Source organism: Eucyclogobius newberryi, unplaced genomic scaffold (genome assembly GCF_026437365.1).
Source record: "Eucyclogobius newberryi isolate DKJ021-1_F unplaced genomic scaffold, fEucNew1.0.hap1 SCAF_15, whole genome shotgun sequence".
NCBI classification, from domain to species: Eukaryota; Metazoa; Chordata; class Actinopteri; order Gobiiformes; family Gobiidae; genus Eucyclogobius; species Eucyclogobius newberryi.
In genome coordinates this window covers 36,300,229-36,321,045 of record NW_027315779.1, presented here as the reverse complement: position 1 = coordinate 36,321,045, position 20,817 = coordinate 36,300,229, and positions in this window count along the sequence as shown.

The following is a 20,817-nucleotide window of genomic DNA, read 5'->3' as shown; positions in this document are numbered from 1 at the left end:
AGAGGTCTGGATGGCGTTTAGGCACCGCAACATTCAGAGGTCAGGAGGGCATTGAACCATTGCTTCATTCAGAGGTCAGGAGGGTATTGAACCACTGCAACATTCAGAGGTCAGGATGGCGTTGAACCACAGCAACATTCAGAGGTCAGGAGGGCGTTGAACACCTCTAATATTCAGAGGTCAGGAGGGCGTTGAGCCAAGGCAACATTCAGATATCAGGAGGGCGTTGAACCACGGCAACATTCAGAGGTCAGGCGGGCGTGGAACCATTGCAACATTCAGAGGTCAGGCGGGCGTGGAACCATTGCAACATTCAGAGGTCAGGAGGGCGTTGAACCACGGCAACATTCAGAGGTCAGGCGGGCGTGGAAACACAGCAACATTCAGAGGTCAGGAGGGCGTTGAACCATTGCAACATTCAGAAGTCAGGAGGGCGTTTAACCATAGCAACATTCAGAGGTCAGGAGGGCGTTGAACCACGTTAACATTCAGAGGTCAGGAGGGCGTTCAACAGCTGCAACATTAAGAGGTCTGGATGGCGTTTAGGCACGGCAACATTCAGAGGTCAGGAGGGCATTGAACCAGGGCAACATTCAGAGGTCAGGAGGGCGTTGAACCACGGCAACATTTAGAGGTCAGGAGGGCGTTGAACCAAGGCAATATTCAGAGGTCAGGAGGGCGTTGAACCAAGGCGACATTCAGAGATCAGGAGGGCGTTTAACCAAGGCAACATTCAGAGGTCAGGAGGGCGTTGAACCATTGCTTCATTCAGAGGTCAGGAGGGTGTTGAACCACGGCAACATTCAGAGGTCAGGAGGGCCTTGAACCATTGCAACGTTCAGAAGTCAGGAGGGCGTTTAACCATGGCAACATTCAGAGGTCAGGAGGGCGTTGAACCACGTTAACATTCAGAGGTTAGGATTGCGTTCAATCAAGGCAACTTTCAGAGGTCAGGAGGGCGTTGAACCACATTAACATTCAGAGGTCAGGAGGGCGTTGAACCAAGGCAACATTCAGAGGTCAGGAGGGCGTTGAACCAAGGCAACATTCAGAGGTCAGGAGGGCGTTAAACCACGGCAACATTCAGAGGTCAGGAGGGTGTTGAACCAAGGCAACATTCAGAGGTCAGGAGGGCGTTGAACCAAGGCAACATTCAGAGGTCAGGAGGGCGTTGAACCAAGGCAACATTAGGAGGTCAGGAGGGCGTTGAACCACGGCAACATTCAGAGGTCAGGAGGGCGTTGAACCACGGCAACATTCAGAGGTCAGGATGGCGTTGAACCACGGCAACGTTCTGAGGTCAGGAGGGCGTTGAACACCTTCAATATTCAGAGGTCAGGAGGGCTTTGAACATAGGCAACATTCAGAGGTCAGGAGGGCGTTGAATCAAGGCAACATTCAGAGGTCAGGAGGGCGTTGAACCATTGCAACATTCAGAGGTAAGGAGGGCGTTGAACCACGGCAACATTCAGAGGTCAGGAGGGCGTTGAACTATTGCTTCAATCAGAGGTCAGTAGGGCGTTGAACCATTGCAACATTTAGAGGTCAGGAGGGCGTTGAACCGCGGCAACATTCAGAGGTCAGGAGGGCGTTGAACCATTGCTTCATTCAGAGATCAGGAGGGCGTTGAACCACGGCAACATTCAGAGGTCAGGAGGGCGTTGAACCATTGCAACATTCAGAAGTCAGGAGGGCGTGGAACCACGGTAACGTTCAGAAGTCAGGAGGGCGTTGAACCACGGTAAAATTCAGAGGTCAGGAGGGCGTTGAACCATTGCTTTCATTCAGAGGTCATGAGGGCGTTGAACACCTCCAATATTCAGAGGTCAGGAGGGCTTTGAACATAGGCAACATTCAGAGGTCAGGAGGGCGTTGAACCAAGGCAACATTCGGAGGTCAGGAGGGCGTTGAACCATTGCAACATTCAGAGGTAAGGAGGGCGTTGAACCATTGTAACATTCAGAGGTAAGGAGGGTGTTGAACCATTGCAACATTCAGAGGTAAGGAGGGCGTTGAACCACGGCAACATTCAGAGGTCAGGAGGGCGTTGACCTATTGCTTCAATCAGAGGTCAGTAGGGCGTTGAACCATTGCAACATTCAGAGGTCAGGAGGGCGTTGAACCACGGCAACATTCAGAGGTCAGGAGGGCGTTGAACCATTGCTTCATTCAGAGATCAGGAGGGCGTTGAACCACGGCAACATTCAGAGGTCAGGAGGGCGTTGAACCATTGCAACATTCAGAAGTCAGGAGGGCGTGGAACCAAGGTAACGTTCAGAAGTCAGGAGGGCGTTGAACCACGGTAAAATTCAGAGGTCAGGAGGGCGTTGAACCAAGGCAACATTCAGAGGTCAGGAGGGCGTTAAACCACGGCAACATTCAGAGGTCAGGAGGGTGTTGAACCAAGGCAACATTCAGAGGTCAGGAGGGCGTTGAACCACATTAACATTCAGAGGTCAGGAGGGCGTAGAACCACGGCAACATTCAGAGGTCAGGAGGACGTTGAACCACGGCAACATTCAGAGGTCAGGAGGGCATTGAACCATTGCTTCATTCAGAAGTCAGGAGGGCGTAGAACCACGGCAACATTCAGAGGTCAGGAGGGTGTTGAACCATTGCAACATTCAGTGGTCAGGAGGGCGTTGAACCACAACAATGTTCAGAGGTCAGGAGGGCGATGAACACCTCCAATATTCAGAGGTCAGGAGGGCTTTGAACATAGGCAACATTCAGAGGTCAGGAGGGCGTTGAACCAAGAAAACATTCAGAGGTCAGGAGGGCGTTGAACCAAGGCAACATTCAGAGGTCAGGAAGGCGTTGAACCACGGCAACATTCAGAGGTCAGGAGGGCGTTGAACCATTTCAACATTCAGAGGTCAGGAGGGCTTGAACCACGGCAACATTCGGAGGTCATTTGGGCGTTGAACCATGGCAACATTCAGAGGTCAGGAGGGCATTGAACCACGGCAACATTTAGAGGTCAGGAGGGCGTTGAACCAAGGTAACATTCAGAGGTAAGGAGGGCGTTCAACAGTTGCAACATTAAGAGGTCTGGATGGCGTTTAGGCACCGCAACATTCAGAGGTCAGGAGGGCATTGAACCATTGCTTCATTCAGAGGTCAGGAGGGTATTGAACCACTGCAACATTCAGAGGTCAGGATGGCGTTGAACCACAGCAACATTCAGAGGTCAGGAGGGCGTTGAACACCTCTAATATTCAGAGGTCAGGAGGGCGTTGAGCCAAGGCAACATTCAGATATCAGGAGGGCGTTGAACCACGGCAACATTCAGAGGTCAGGCGGGCGTGGAACCATTGCAACATTCAGAGGTCAGGCGGGCGTGGAACCATTGCAACATTCAGAGGTCAGGAGGGCGTTGAACCACGGCAACATTCAGAGGTCAGGCGGGCGTGGAAACACAGCAACATTCAGAGGTCAGGAGGGCGTTGAACCATTGCAACATTCAGAAGTCAGGAGGGCGTTTAACCATAGCAACATTCAGAGGTCAGGAGGGCGTTGAACCACGTTAACATTCAGAGGTCAGGAGGCCATTGAACCAAGGTAACATTCAGAGGTCAGGAGGGCGTTCAACAGCTGCAACATTAAGAGGTCTGGATGGCGTTTAGGCACGGCAACATTCAGAGGTCAGGAGGGCATTGAACCAGGGCAACATTCAGAGGTCAGGAGGGCGTTGAACCACGGCAACATTTAGAGGTCAGGAGGGCGTTGAACCAAGGCAATATTCAGAGGTCAGGAGGGCGTTGAACCAAGGCGACATTCAGAGATCAGGAGGGCGTTTAACCAAGGCAACATTCAGAGGTCAGGAGGGCGTTGAACCATTGCTTCATTCAGAGGTCAGGAGGGTGTTGAACCACGGCAACATTCAGAGGTCAGGAGGGCCTTGAACCATTGCAACGTTCAGAAGTCAGGAGGGCGTTTAACCATGGCAACATTCAGAGGTCAGGAGGGCGTTGAACCACGTTAACATTCAGAGGTTAGGATTGCGTTCAATCAAGGCAACTTTCAGAGGTCAGGAGGGCGTTGAACCACATTAACATTCAGAGGTCAGGAGGGCGTTGAACCAAGGCAACATTCAGAGGTCAGGAGGGCGTTGAACCAAGGCAACATTCAGAGGTCAGGAGGGCGTTAAACCACGGCAACATTCAGAGGTCAGGAGGGTGTTGAACCAAGGCAACATTCAGAGGTCAGGAGGGCGTTGAACCAAGGCAACATTCAGAGGTCAGGAGGGCGTTGAACCAAGGCAACATTAGGAGGTCAGGAGGGCGTTGAACCACGGCAACATTCAGAGGTCAGGAGGGCGTTGAACCACGGCAACATTCAGAGGTCAGGATGGCGTTGAACCACGGCAACGTTCTGAGGTCAGGAGGGCGTTGAACACCTTCAATATTCAGAGGTCAGGAGGGCTTTGAACATAGGCAACATTCAGAGGTCAGGAGGGCGTTGAATCAAGGCAACATTGAGAGGTCAGGAGGGCGTTGAACCATTGCAACATTCAGAGGTAAGGAGGGCGTTGAACCACGGCAACATTCAGAGGTCAGGAGGGCGTTGAACTATTGCTTCAATCAGAGGTCAGTAGGGCGTTGAACCATTGCAACATTTAGAGGTCAGGAGGGCGTTGAACCGCGGCAACATTCAGAGGTCAGGAGGGCGTTGAACCATTGCTTCATTCAGAGATCAGGAGGGCGTTGAACCACGGCAACATTCAGAGGTCAGGAGGGCGTTGAACCATTGCAACATTCAGAAGTCAGGAGGGCGTGGAACAACGGTAACGTTCAGAAGTCAGGAGGGCGTTGAACCACGGTAAAATTCAGAGGTCAGGAGGGCGTTGAACCATTGCTTTCATTCAGAGGTCAGGAGGGCGTTGAACACCTCCAATATTCAGAGGTCAGGAGGGCTTTGAACATAGGCAACATTCAGAGGTCAGGAGGGCGTTGAACCAAGGCAACATTCGGAGGTCAGGAGGGCGTTGAACCATTGCAACATTCAGAGGTAAGGAGGGCGTTGAACCATTGTAACATTCAGAGGTAAGGAGGGTGTTGAACCATTGCAACATTCAGAGGTAAGGAGGGCGTTGAACCACGGCAACATTCAGAGGTCAGGAGGGCGTTGAACTATTGCTTCAATCAGAGGTCAGTAGGGCGTTGAACCATTGCAACATTCAGAGGTCAGGAGGGCGTTGAACCACGGCAACATTCAGAGGTCAGGAGGGCGTTGAACCATTGCTTCATTCAGAGATCAGGAGGGCGTTGAACCACGGCAACATTCAGAGGTCAGGAGGGCGTTGAACCATTGCAACATTCAGAAGTCAGGAGGGCGTGGAACCACGGTAACGTTCAGAAGTCAGGAGGGCGTTGAACCACGGTAAAATTCAGAGGTCAGGAGGGCGTTGAACCAAGGCAACATTCAGAGGTCAGGAGGGCGTTAAACCACGGCAACATTCAGAGGTCAGGAGGGTGTTGAACCAAGGCAACATTCAGAGGTCAGGAGGGCGTTGAACCAAGGCAACATTCAGAGGTCAGGAGGGCGTTGAACCAAGGCAACATTAGGAGGTCAGGAGGGCGTTGAACCACGGCAACATTCAGAGGTCAGGAGGGCGTTGAACCACGGCAACATTCAGAGGTCAGGATGGCGTTGAACCACGGCAACGTTCTGAGGTCAGGAGGGCGTTGAACACCTTCAATATTCAGAGGTCAGGAGGGCTTTGAACATAGGCAACATTCAGAGGTCAGGAGGGCGTTGAATCAAGGCAACATTCAGAGGTCAGGAGGGCGTTGAACCATTGCAACATTCAGAGGTAAGGAGGGCGTTGAACCACGGCAACATTCAGAGGTCAGGAGGGCGTTGAACTATTGCTTCAATCAGAGGTCAGTAGGGCGTTGAATCATTGCAACATTCAGAGGTCAGGAGGGCGTTGAACCGCGGCAACATTCAGAGGTCAGGAGGGCGTTGAACCATTGCTTCATTCAGAGATCAGGAGGGCGTTGAACCACGGCAACATTCAGAGGTCAGGAGGGCGTTGAACCATTGCAACATTCAGAAGTCAGGAGGGTGTGGAACCACGGTAACGTTCAGAAGTCAGGAGGGCGTTGAACCACGGTAAAATTCAGAGGTCAGGAGGGCGTTGAACCATTGCTTTCATTCAGAGGTCAGGAGGGCGTTGAACACCTCCAATATTCAGAGGTCAGGAGGGCTTTGAACATAGGCAACATTCAGAGGTCAGGAGGGCGTTGAACCAAGGCAACATTCGGAGGTCAGGAGGGCGTTGAACCATTGCAACATTCAGAGGTAAGGAGGGCGTTGAACCATTGCAACATTCAGAGGTAAGGAGGGTGTTGAACCATTGCAACATTCAGAGGTAAGGAGGGCGTTGAACCACGGCAACATTCAGAGGTCAGGAGGGCGTTGAACTATTGCTTCAATCAGAGGTCAGTAGGGCGTTGAACCATTGCAACATTCAGAGGTCAGGAGGGCGTTGAACCACGGCAACATTCAGAGGTCAGGAGGGCGTTGAACCATTGCTTCATTCAGAGATCAGGAGGGCGTTGAACCACGGCAACATTCAGAGGTCAGGAGGGCGTTGAACCATTGCAACATTCAGAAGTCAGGAGGGCGTGGAACCACGGTAACGTTCAGAAGTCAGGAGGGCGTTGAACCACGGTAAAATTCAGAGGTCAGGAGGGCGTTGAACCATTGCTTCATTCAGAGGTCAGTAGGGCATTGAACCATTGCAACACTCAGAGGTTAGGATTGCGTTCAATCAAGGCAACGTTCAGAGGTCAGGAGGGCGTTGAACCACATTAACATTCAGAGGTCAGGAGGGCGTTGAACCAAGGCAACATTCAGAGGTCAGGAGGGCGTTGAACCAAGGCAACATTCAGAGGTCAGGAGGGCGTTGAACCAAGGCAACATTCAGAGGTCAGGAGGGCGTTGAACCATGGCAACATTCAGAGGTCAGGAGGGCGTTAAACCACGGCAACATTCAGAGGTCAGGAGGGTGTTGAACCAAGGCAACATTCAGAGGTCAGGAGGGCGTTGAACCAAGGCAACATTCAGAGGTCAGGAGGGCGTTGAACCAAGGCAACATTAGGAGGTCAGGAGGGCGTTGAACCACGGCAACATTCAGAGGTCAGGAGGGCGTTGAACCACGGCAACATTCAGAGGTCAGGATGGCGTTGAACCACGGCAACGTTCTGAGGTCAGGAGGGCGTTGAACACCTCCAATATTCAGAGGTCAGGAGGGTTTTGAACATAGGCAACATTCAGAGGTCAGGAGGGCGTTGAACCAAGGCAACATTCGGAGGTCAGGAGGGCGTTGAACCATTGCAACATTCAGAGGTCAGGAGGGCGTTGAACTATTGCTTCAATCAGAGGTCAGTAGGGCGTTGAACCATTGCAACATTCAGAGGTCAGGAGGGCGTTGAACCACGGCAACATTCAGAGGTCAGGAGGGCGTTGAACCATTATTTCATTCAGAGATCAGGAGGGCGTTGAACCACGGCAACATTCAGAGGTCAGGAGGGCGTTGAACCATTGCAACATTCAGAAGTCAGGAGGGCGTGGAACCACGGTAACGTTCAGAAGTCAGGAGGGCGTTGAACCACGGTAAAATTCAGAGGTCAGGAGGGCGTTGAACCATTGCTTCATTCAGAGGTCAGGAGGGCGTTGAACCATTGCAACACTCAGAGGTCAGGAGGGCGTTGAATCACGGAAACATTCAGAGGTCAGGAGGGCGTTGAACCATGGCAACATTCAGAGGTCAGGAGGGCGTTGAACCACGGCAACATTCAGAGGTTAGGTGGGCGTAGAACCACGGCAACATTCAGAGGTCAGGAGGACGTTGAACCACGGCAACATTCAGAGGTCAGGAGGGCATTGAACCATTGCTTCATTCAGAAGTCAGGAGGGCGTAGAACCACGGCAACATTCAGAGGTCAGGAGGGTGTTGAACCACAACAATGTTCAGAGGTCAGGAGGGCGATGAACACCTCCAATATTCAGAGGTCAGGAGGGCTTTGAACATAGGCAACATTCAGAGGTCAGGAGGGCGTTGAACCGAGGCAACATTCAGAGGTCAGGAGGGCGTTGAACCAAGGCAACATTCAGAGGTCAGGAAGGCGTTGAACCACGGCAACATTCATAGGTCAGGAGGGCGTTGAACCATTGCAACATTCAGAGGTCAGGAGGGCTTGAACCACGGCAACATTCGGAGGTCATGAGGGCGTTGAACCATGGCAACATTCAGAGGTCAGGAGGGCATTGAACCACGGCAACATTTAGAGGTCAGGAGGGCATTGAACCAAGGTAACATTCTGAGGTCAGGAGGGCGTTGAACCATTGCAACATTCAGAAGTCAGGAGGGCGTGGAACCACGGTAACGTTCAGAAGTCAGGAGGGCGTTGAACCACGGTAAAATTCAGAGGTCAGGAGGGCGTTGAACCATTGCTTCGTTCAGAGGTCAGGAGGGTGTTGAACCATTGCAACACTCAGAGGTCAGGAGGGCGTTGAATCACGGAAACATTCAGAGGTTAGGTGGGCGTAGAACCACGGCAACATTCAGAGGTCAGGAGGGCGTTGAACCACGGCAACATTCAGAGGTCAGGAGGGCGTTGAACCATTGCAACATTCAGAAGTCAGGAGGGCGTGGAACCACGGTAACGTTCAGAGGTCAGGAGGGCGTTGAACCACGGCAACATTCAGAGGTCAGGAGGGCGTTGAACCATTATTTCATTCAGAGATCAGGAGGGCGTTGAACCACGGCAACATTCAGAGGTCAGGAGGGCGTTGAACCATTGCAACATTCAGAAGTCAGGAGGGCGTGGAACCACGGTAACGTTCAGAAGTCAGGAGGGCGTTGAACCACGGTAAAATTCAGAGGTCAGGAGGGCGTTGAACCATTGCTTCATTCAGAGGTCAGGAGGGCGTTGAACCATTGCAACACTCAGAGGTCAGGAGGGCGTTGAATCACGGAAACATTCAGAGGTCAGGAGGGCGTTGAACAATGGCAACATTCAGAGGTCAGGAGGGCGTTGAACCACGGCAACATTCAGAGGTTAGGTGGGCGTAGAACCACGGCAACATTCAGAGGTCAGGAGGACGTTGAACCACGGCAACATTCAGAGGTCAGGAGGGCATTGAACCATTGCTTCATTCAGAAGTCAGGAGGGCGTAGAACCACGGAAACATTCAGAGGTCAGGAGGGTGTTGAACCATTGCAACATTCAGTGGTCAGGAGGGCGTTGAACCACGGCAACATTCAGAGGTCAGGAGGACGTTGAACCACGGCAACATTCAGAGGTCAGGAGGGCATTGAACCATTGCTTCATTCAGAAGTCAGGAGGGCGTTGAACCACGGTAAAATTCAGAGGTCAGGAGGGCGTTGAACCATTTCTTCGTTCAGAGGTCAGGAGGGCGTTGAACCATTGCAACACTCAGAGGTCAGGAGGGCGTTGAATCACGGAAACATTCAGAGGTTAGGTGGGCGTAGAACCACGGCAACATTCAGAGGTCAGGAGGACGTTGAACCACGGCAACATTCAGAGGTCAGGAGGGCATTGAACCATTGCTTCATTCAGAAGTCAGGAGGGCGTAGAACCACGGCAACATTCAGAGGTCAGGAGGGTGTTGAACCATTGCAACATTCAGTGGTCAGGAGGGCGTTGAACCACAACAATGTTCAGAGGTCAGGAGGGCGATGAACACCTCCAATATTCAGAGGTCAGGAGGGCTTTGAACATAGGCAACATTCAGAGGTCAGGAGGGCGTTGAACCAAGAAAACATTCAGAGGTCAGGAGGGCGTTGAACCAAGGCAACATTCAGAGGTCAGGAAGGCGTTGAACCACGGCAACATTCAGAGGTCAGGAGGGCGTTGAACCATTGCAACATTCAGAGGTCAGGAGGGCTTGAACCACGGCAACATTCGGAGGTCATGAGGGCGTTGAACCATGGCAACATTCAGAGGTCAGGAGGGCATTGAACCACGGCAACATTTAGAGGTCAGGAGGGCGTTGAACCAAGGTAACATTCAGAGGTAAGGAGGGCGTTCAACAGCTGCAACATTAAGAGGTCTGGATGGTGTTTAGGCACCGCAACATTCAGAGGTCAGGAGGGCATTGAACCATTGCTTCATTCAGAGGTCAGGAGGGTATTGAACCGCTGCAACATTCAGAGGTCAGGATGGCGTTGAACCACAGCAACATTCAGAGGTCAGGAGGGCGTTGAACACCTCTAATATTCAGAGGTCAGGAGGGCGTTGAGCCAAGGCAACATTCAGAGATCAGGAGGGCGTTGAACCACGGCAACATTCAGAGGTCAGGCGGGCGTGGAACCATTGCAACATTCAGAGGTCAGGCGGGCGTGGAACCATTGCAACATTCAGAGGTCAGGAGGGCGTTGAACCACGGCAACATTCAGAGGTCAGGCGGGCGTGGAACCACAGCAACATTCAGAGGTCAGGAGGGCGTTGAACAATTGCAACATTCAGAAGTCAGGAGGTCGTTTAACCATAGCAACATTCAGAGGTCAGGAGGGCGTTGAACCACGTTAACATTCAGAGGTCAGGAGGCCATTGAACCAAGGTAACATTCAGAGGTCAGGAGGGCGTTCAACAGCTGCAACATTAAGAGGTCCGGATGGCGTTTAGGCACGGCAACATTCAGAGGTCAGGAGGGCATTGAACCAGGGCAACATTCAGAGGTCAGGAGGGCGTTGAACCACGGCAACATTTAGAGGTCAGGAGGGCGTTGAACCAAGGCAATATTCAGAGGTCAGGAGGGCATTGAACCAAGGCGACATTCAGAGATCAGGAGGGCGTTGAACCAAGGCAACATTCAGAGGTCAGGAGGGCGTTGAACCATTGCTTCATTCAGAGGTCAGGAGGGTGTTGAACCACGGCAACATTCAGAGGTCAGGAGGGCCTTGAACCATTGCAACGTTCAGAAGTCAGGAGGGCGTTTAACCATGGCAACATTCAGAGGTCAGGAGGGCGTTGAACCACGTTAACATTCAGAGGTTAGGATTGCGTTCAATCAAGGCAACGTTCAGAGGTCAGGAGGGCGTTGAACCACATTAACATTCAGAGGTCAGGAGGGCGTTGAACCAAGGCAACATTCAGAGGTCAGGAGGGCGTTGAACCAAGGCAACATTCAGAGGTCAGGAGGGCGTTGAACCAAGGCAACATTCAGAGGTCAGGAGGGCGTTGAACCATGGCAACATTCAGTGGTCAGGAGGGCGTTAAACCACGGCAACATTCAGAGGTCAGGAGGGTGTTGAACCAAGGCAACATTCAGAGGTCAGGAGGGCGTTGAACCAAGGCAACATTCAGAGGTCAGGAGGGCGTTGTACCAAGGCAACATTAGGAGGTCAGGAGGGCGTTGAACCAAGGTAACATTCAGAGGTCAGGAGGGCGTTGAACCATTGCAACATTCAGAAGTCAGGAGGGCGTGGAACCACGGTAACGTTCAGAAGTCAGGAGGGCGTTGAACCACGGTAAAATTCAGAGGTCAGGAGGGCGTTGAACCATTGCTTCGTTCAGAGGTCAGGAGGGTGTTGAACCATTGCAACACTCAGAGGTCAGGAGGGCGTTGAATCACGGAAACATTCAGAGGTTAGGTGGGCGTAGAACCACGGCAACATTCAGAGGTCAGGAGGGCGTTGAACCACGGCAACATTCAGAGGTCAGGAGGGCGTTGAACCATTATTTCATTCAGAGATCAGGAGGGCGTTGAACCACGGCAACATTCAGAGGTCAGGAGGGCGTTGAACCATTGCAACATTCAGAAGTCAGGAGGGCGTGGAACCACGGAAACGTTCAGAAGTCAGGAGGGCGTTGAACCACGGTAAAATTCAGAGGTCAGGAGGGCGTTGAACCATTGCTTCATTCAGAGGTCAGGAGGGCGTTGAACCATTGCAACACTCAGAGGTCAGGAGGGCGTTGAATCACGGAAACATTCAGAGGTCAGGAGGGCGTTGAACCATGGCAACATTCAGAGGTCAGGAGGGCGTTGAACCACGGCAACATTCAGAGGTTAGGTGGGCGTAGGACCACGGCAACATTCAGAGGTCAGGAGGACGTTGAACCACGGCAACATTCAGAGGTCAGGAGGGCATTGAACCATTGCTTCATTCAGAAGTCAGGAGGGCGTAGAACCACGGAAACATTCAGAGGTCAGGAGGGTGTTGAACCATTGCAACATTCAGTGGTCAGGAGGGCGTTGAACCACAACAATGTTCAGAGGTCAGGAGGGCGATGAACACCTACAATATTCAGAGGTCAGGAGGGCTTTGAACATAGGCAACATTCAGAGGTCAGGAGGGCGTTGAACCGAGGCAACATTCAGAGGTCAGGAGGGCGTTGAACCAAGGCAACATTCAGAGGTCAGGAAGGCGTTGAACCATTGCAACATTCAGAGGTCAGGAGGGCTTGAACCACGGCAACATTCGGAGGTCATGAGGGCGTTGAACCATGGCAACATTCAGAGGTCAGGAGGGCTTTGAACATAGGCAACATTCAGAGGTCAGGAGGGCGTTGAACCGAGGCAACATTCAGAGGTCAGGAGGGCGTTGAACCAAGGCAACATTCAGAGGTCAGGAAGGCGTTGAACCACGGCAACATTCAGAGGTCAGGAGGGCGTTGAACCATTGCAACATTCAGAGGTCAGGAGGGCTTGAACCACGGCAACATTCAGAGGTCATGAGGGCGTTGAACCATGGCAACATTCAGAGGTCAGGAGGGCATTGAACCACGGCAACATTTAGAGGTCAGGAGGGCATTGAACCAAGGTAACATTCAGAGGTCAGGAGGGCGTTGAACCATTGCAACATTCAGAAGTCAGGAGGGCGTGGAACCACGGTAACGTTCAGAAGTCAGGAGGGCGTTGAACCACGGTAAAATTCAGAGGTCAGGAGGGCGTTAAACCATTGCTTCGTTCAGAGGTCAGGAGGGCGTTGAACCTTTGCAACACTCAGAGGTCAGGAGGGCGTTGAATCACGGAAACATTCAGAGGTTAGGTGGGCGTAGAACCACGGCAACATTCAGAGGTCAGGAGGGCGTTGAACCACGGCAACATTCAGAGGTCAGGAGGGCGTTGAACCATTATTTCATTCAGAGATCAGGAGGGCGTTGAACCACGGCAGCATTCAGAGGTCAGGAGGGCGTTGAACCATTGCAACATTCAGAAGTCAGGAGGGCGTGGAACCACGGTAACGTTCAGAAGTCAGGAGGGCGTTGAACCACGGTAAAATTCAGAGGTCAGGAGGGGCGTTGAACCATTGCTTCATTCAGAGGTCAGGAGGGCGTTGAACCATTGCAACACTCAGAGGTCAGGAGGGCGTTGAATCACGGAAACATTCAGAGGTCAGGAGGGCGTTGAACCATGGCAACATTCAGAGGTCAGGAGGGCGTTGAACCACGGCAACATTCAGAGGTTAGGTGGGCGTAGAACCACGGCAACATTCAGAGGTCAGGAGGACGTTGAACCACGGCAACATTCAGAGGTCAGGAGGGCATTGAACCATTGCTTCATTCAGAAGTCAGGAGGGCGTAGAACCACGGAAACATTCAGAGGTCAGGAGGGTGTTGAACCATTGCAACATTCAGTGGTCAGGAGGGCGTTGAACCACGGCAACATTCAGAGGTCAGGAGGACGTTGAACCACGGCAACATTCAGAGGTCAGGAGGGCATTGAACCATTGCTTCATTCAGAAGTCAGGAGGGCGTAGAACCACGGAAACATTCAGAGGTCAGGAGGGTGTTGAACCATTGCAACATTCAGTGGTCAGGAGGGCGTTGAACCACAACAATGTTCAGAGGTCAGGAGGGCGATGAACACCTCCAATATTCAGAGGTCAGGAGGGCTTTGAACATAGGCAACATTCAGAGGTCAGGAGGGCGTTGAACCGAGGCAACATTCAGAGGTCAGGAGGGCGTTGAACCAAGGCAAAATTCAGAGGTCAGGAAGGCGTTGAACCACGGCAACATTCAGAGGTCAGGAGGGCGTTGAACCATTGCAACATTCAGAGGTCAGGAGGGCTTGAACCACGGCAACATTCAGAGGTCATGAGGGCGTTGAACCATGGCAACATTCAGAGGTCAGGAGGGCATTGAACCACGGCAACATTTAGAGGTCAGGAGGGCATTGAACCAAGGTAACATTCAGTGGTCAGGAGGGCGTTGAACCATTGCAACATTCAGAAGTCAGGAGGGCGTGGAACCACGGTAACGTTCAGAAGTCAGGAGGGCGTTGAACCACGGTAAAATTCAGAGGTCAGGAGGGGCGTTGAACCATTGCTTCATTCAGAGGTCAGGAGGGCGTTGAACCATTGCAACACTCAGAGGTCAGGAGGGCGTTGAATCACGGAAACATTCAGAGGTCAGGAGGGCGTTGAACCATGGCAACATTCAGAGGTCAGGAGGGCGTTGAACCACGGCAACATTCAGAGGTTAGGTGGGCGTAGAACCACGGCAACATTCAGAGGTCAGGAGGACGTTGAACCACGGCAACATTCAGAGGTCAGGAGGGCATTGAACCATTGCTTCATTCAGAAGTCAGGAGGGCGTAGAACCACGGAAACATTCAGAGGTCAGGAGGGTGTTGAACCATTGCAACATTCAGTGGTCAGGAGGGCGTTGAACCACGGCAACATTCAGAGGTCAGGAGGACGTTGAACCACGGCAACATTCAGAGGTCAGGAGGGCATTGAACCATTGCTTCATTCAGAAGTCAGGAGGGCGTAGAACCACGGAAACATTCAGAGGTCAGGAGGGTGTTGAACCATTGCAACATTCAGTGGTCAGGAGGGCGTTGAACCACAACAATGTTCAGAGGTCAGGAGGGCGATGAACACCTCCAATATTCAGAGGTCAGGAGGGCTTTGAACATAGGCAACATTCAGAGGTCAGGAGGGCGTTGAACCGAGGCAACATTCAGAGGTCAGGAGGGCGTTGAACCAAGGCAACATTCAGAGGTCAGGAAGGCGTTGAACCACGGCAACATTCAGAGGTCAGGAGGGCGTTGAACCATTGCAACATTCAGAGGTCAGGAGGGCTTGAACCACGGCAACATTCGGAGGTCATGAGGGCGTTGAACCATGGCAACATTCAGAGGTCAGGAGGGCATTGAACCACGGCAACATTTAGAGGTCAGGAGGGCATTGAACCAAGGTAACATTCAGAGGTCAGGAGGGCGTTGAACCATTGCAACATTCAGAAGTCAGGAGGGCGTGGAACCACGGTAACGTTCAGAAGTCAGGAGGGCGTTGAACCACGGTAAAATTCAGAGGTCAGGAGGGCGTTGAACCATTGCTTCGTTCAGAGGTCAGGAGGGCGTTGAACCATTGCAACACTCAGAGGTCAGGAGGGCGTTGAATCACGGAAACATTCAGAGGTTAGGTGGGCGTAGAACCACGGCAACATTCAGAGGTCAGGAGGACGTTGAACCACGGCAACATTCAGAGGTCAGGAGGGCATTGAACCATTGCTTCATTCAGAAGTCAGGAGGGCGTAGAACCACGGCAACATTCAGAGGTCAGGAGGGTGTTGAACCATTGCAACATTCAGTGGTCAGGAGGGCGTTGAACCATTGCAACATTCAGAGGTCAGGAGGGCGTTGAACCACGGCAACATTCAGAGGTCAGGAGGGCGTTGAACCATTATTTCATTCAGAGATCAGGAGGGCGTTGAACCACGGTAACGTTCAGAAGTCAGGAGGGCGTTGAACCACGGTAAAATTCAGAGGTCAGGAGGGCGTTGAACCATTGCTTCGTTCAGAGGTCAGGAGGGCGTTGAACCATTGCAACACTCAGAGGTCAGGAGGGCGTTGAATCACGGAAACATTCAGAGGTTAGGTGGGCGTAGAACCACGGCAACATTCAGAGGTCAGGAGGACGTTGAACCACGGCAACATTCAGAGGTCAGGAGGGCATTGAACCATTGCTTCATTCAGAAGTCAGGAGGGCGTAGAACCACGGCAACATTCAGAGGTCAGGAGGGTGTTGAACCATTGCAACATTCAGTGGTCAGGAGGGCGTTGAACCATTGCAACATTCAGAGGTCAGGAGGGCGTTGAACCACGGCAACATTCAGAGGTCAGGAGGGCGTTGAACCATTATTTCATTCAGAGATCAGGAGGGCGTTGAACCACGGCAACATTTAGAGGTCAGGAGTGCGTTGAACCATTGCAACATTCAGAAGTCAGGAGGGCGTGGAACCACGGTAACGTTCAGAAGTCAGGAGGGCGTTGAACCACGGTAAAATTCAGAGGTCAGGAGGGCGTTGAACCATTGCTTCATTCAGAGGTCAGGAGGGTGTTGAACCATTGCAACACTCAGAGGTCAGGAGGGCGTTGAATCACGGAAACATTCAGAGGTCAGGAGGGCGTTGAACCATGGCAACATTCAGAGGTCAGGAGGGCGTTGAACCACGGCAACATTCAGAGGTTAGGTGGGCGTAGAACCACGGCAACATTCAGAGGTCAGGAGGACGTTGAACCACGGCAACATTCAGAGGTCAGGAGGGCATTGAACCATTGCTTCATTCAGAAGTCAGGAGGGCGTAGAACCACGGCAACATTCAGAGGTCAGGAGGGTGTTGAACCATTGCAACATTCAGTGGTCAGGAGGGCGTTGAACCACAACAATGTTCAGAGGTCAGGAGGGCGATGAACACCTCCAATATTCAGAGGTCAGGAGGGCTTTGAACATAGGCAACATTCAGAGGTCAGGAGGGCGTTGAACCGAGGCAACATTCAGAGGTCAGGAGGGCGTTGAACCAAGGCAACATTCAGAGGTCAGGAAGGCGTTGAACCACGGCAACATTCAGAGGTCAGGAGGGCGTTGAACCATTGCAACATTCAGAGGTCAGGAGGGCTTGAACCACGGCAACATTCGGAGGTCATGAGGGCGTTGAACCATGGCAACATTCAGAGGTCAGGAGGGCATTGAACCACGGCAACATTTAGAGGTCAGGAGGGCATTGAACCAAGGTAACATTCAGAGGTCAGGAGGGCGTTGAACCATTGCAACATTCAGAAGTCAGGAGGGCGTGGAACCACGGTAACGTTCAGAAGTCAGGAGGGCGTTGAACCACGGTAAAATTCAGATGTCAGGAGGGCGTTGAACCATTGCTTCGTTCAGAGGTCAGGAGGGCGTTGAACCATTGCAACACTCAGAGGTCAGGAGGGCGTTGAATCACGGAAACATTCAGAGGTTAGGTGGGCGTAGAACCACGGCAACATTCAGAGGTCAGGAGGACGTTGAACCACGGCAACATTCAGAGGTCAGGAGGGCATTGAACCATTGCTTCATTCAGAAGTCAGGAGGGCGTAGAACCACGGCAACATTCAGAGGTCAGGAGGGTGTTGAACCATTGCAACATTCAGTGGTCAGGAGGGCGTTGAACCACAACAATGTTCAGAGGTCAGGAGGGCGATGAACACCTCCAATATTCAGAGGTCAGGAGGGCTTTGAACATAGGCAACATTCAGAGGTCAGGAGGGCGTTGAACCAAGAAAACATTCAGAGGTCAGGAGGGCGTTGAACCAAGGCAACATTCAGAGGTCAGGAGGGCGTTGAACCATGGAAACATTCAGAGGTCAGGAGGGCGTTGAACCACGGCAAAATTCAGAGGTCAGTAGGGCGTTGAACCATTGCTTCATTCAGAGGTCAGGAGGGCGTTGAACCATTGAAACATTCAGAGGTGAGGAGGGCGTTGAACCACGGCAACATTAAGAGGTCAGGAGGGCGTTGAAACATGGCAACATTCAGAGGTCAGGAAGGCGTTGAACCACGGCAACATTCAGAGGTCAGGAGGGCGTTGAACCATTGCAACATTCAGAGGTCAGGAGGGCATTGAACCACGGCAACATTTAGAGGTCAGGAGGGCGTTGAACCAAGGTAACATTCAGAGGTAAGGAGGGCGTTCAACAGCTGCAACATTAAGAGGTCTGGATGGTGTTTAGGCACCGCAACATTCAGAGGTCAGGAGGGCATTGAACCATTGCTTCATTCAGAGGTCAGGAGGGTATTGAACCGCTGCAACATTCAGAGGTCAGGATGGCGTTGAACCACAGCAACATTCAGAGGTCAGGAGGGCGTTGAACACCTCTAATATTCAGAGGTCAGGAGGGCGTTGAGCCAAGGCAACATTCAGAGATCAGGAGGGCGTTGAACCACGGCAACATTCAGAGGTCAGGCGGGCGTGGAACCATTGCAACATTCAGAGGTCAGGCGGGCGTGGAACCATTGCAACATTCAGAGGTCAGGAAGGCGTTGAACCACGGCAACATTCAGAGGTCAGGAGGGCGTTGAACCATTGCAACATTCAGAGGTCAGGAGGGCATTGAACCACGGCAACATTTAGAGGTCAGGAGGGCGTTGAACCAAGGTAACATTCAGAGGTAAGGAGGGCGTTCAACAGCTGCAACATTAAGAGGTCTGGATGGTGTTTAGGCACCGCAACATTCAGAGGTCAGGAGGGCATTGAACCATTGCTTCATTCAGAGGTCAGGAGGGTATTGAACCGCTGCAACATTCAGAGGTCAGGATGGCGTTGAACCACAGCAACATTCAGAGGTCAGGAGGGCGTTGAACACCTCTAATATTCAGAGGTCAGGAGGGCGTTGAGCCAAGGCAACATTCAGAGATCAGGAGGGCGTTGAACCACGGCAACATTCAGAGGTCAGGCGGGCGTGGAACCATTGCAACATTCAGAGGTCAGGCGGGCGTGGAACCATTGCAACATTCAGAGGTCAGGAGGGCGTTGAACCACGGCAACATTCAGAGGTCAGGCGGGCGTGGAACCACAGCAACATTCAGAGGTCAGGAGGGCGTTGAACAATTGCAACATTCAGAAGTCAGGAGGTCGTTTAACCATAGCAACATTCAGAGGTCAGGAGGGCGTTGAACCACGTTAACATTCAGAGGTCAGGAGGCCATTGAACCAAGGTAACATTCAGAGGTCAGGAGGGCGTTCAACAGCTGCAACATTAAGAGGTCTGGATGGCGTTTAGGCACGGCAACATTCAGAGGTCAGGAGGGCATTGAACCAGGGCAACATTCAGAGGTCAGGAGGGCGTTGAACCACGGCAACATTTAGAGGTCAGGAGGGCGTTGAACCAAGGCAAAATTCAGAGGTCAGGAGGGCGTTGAACCAAGGCGACATTCAGAGATCAGGAGGGCGTTGAACCAAGGCAACATTCAGAGGTCAGGAGGGCGTTAAACCATTGCTTCATTCAGAGGTCAGGAGGGTGTTGAACCACGGCAACATTCAGAGGTCAGGAGGGCCTTGAACCATTGCAACGTTCAGAAGTCAGGAGGGCGTTTAACCATGGCAACATTCAGAGGTCAGGAGGGCGTTGAACCACGTTAACATTCAGAGGTTAGGATTGCGTTCAATCAAGGCAACGTTCAGAGGTCAGGAGGGCGTTGAACCACATTAACATTCAGAGGTCAGGAGGGCGTTGAACCAAGGCAACATTCAGAGGTCAGGAGGGCGTTGAACCAAGGCAACATTCAGAGGTCAGGAGGGCGTTGAACCAAGGCAACATTCAGAGGTCAGGAGGGCATTGAACCATTGCTTCATTCAGAGGTCAGGAGGGTATTGAACCGCTGCAACATTCAGAGGTCAGGATGGCGTTGAACCACAGCAACATTCAGAGGTCAGGAGGGCGTTGAACACCTCTAATATTCAGAGGTCAGGAGGGCGTTGAGCCAAGGCAACATTCAGAGATCAGGAGGGCGTTGAACCACGGCAACATTCAGAGGTCAGGCGGGCGTGGAACCATTGCAACATTCAGAGGTCAGGCGGGCGTGGAACCATTGCAACATTCAGAGGTCAGGAGGGCGTTGAACCACGGCAACATTCAGAGGTCAGGCGGGCGTGGAACCACAGCAACATTCAGAGGTCAGGAGGGCGTTGAACAATTGCAACATTCAGAAGTCAGGAGGTCGTTTAACCATAGCAACATTCAGAGGTCAGGAGGGCGTTGAACCACGTTAACATTCAGAGGTCAGGAGGCCATTGAACCAAGGTAACATTCAGAGGTCAGGAGGGCGTTCAACAGCTGCAACATTAAGAGGTCTGGATGGCGTTTAGGCACGGCAACATTCAGAGGTCAGGAGGGCATTGAACCAGGGCAACATTCAGAGGTCAGGAGGGCGTTGAACCACGGCAACATTTAGAGGTCAGGAGGGCGTTGAACCAAGGCAAAATTCAGAGGTCAGGAGGGCGTTGAACCAAGGCGACATTCAGAGATCAGGAGGGCGTTGAACCAAGGCAACATTCAGAGGTCAGGAGGGCGTTAAACCATTGCTTCATTCAGAGGTCAGGAGGGTGTTGAACCACGGCAACATTCAGAGGTCAGGAGGGCGTTGAACAATTGCAACATTCAGAAGTCAGGAGGTCGTTTAACCATAGCAACATTCAGAGGTCAGGAGGGCGTTGAACCACGTTAACATTCAGAGGTCAGGAGGCCATTGAACCAAGGTAACATTCAGAGGTCAGGAGGGCGTTCAACAGCTGCAACATTAAGAGGTCTGGATGGCGTTTAGGCACGGCAACATTCAGAGGTCAGGAGGGCATTGAACCAGGGCAACATTCAGAGGTCAGGAGGGCGTTGAACCACGGCAACATTTAGAGGTCAGGAGGGCGTTGAACCAAGGCAAAATTCAGAGGTCAGGAGGGCGTTGAACCAAGGCGACATTCAGAGATCAGGAGGGCGTTGAACCAAGGCAACATTCAGAGGTCAGGAGGGCGTTAAACCATTGCTTCATTCAGAGGTCAGGAGGGTGTTGAACCACGGCAA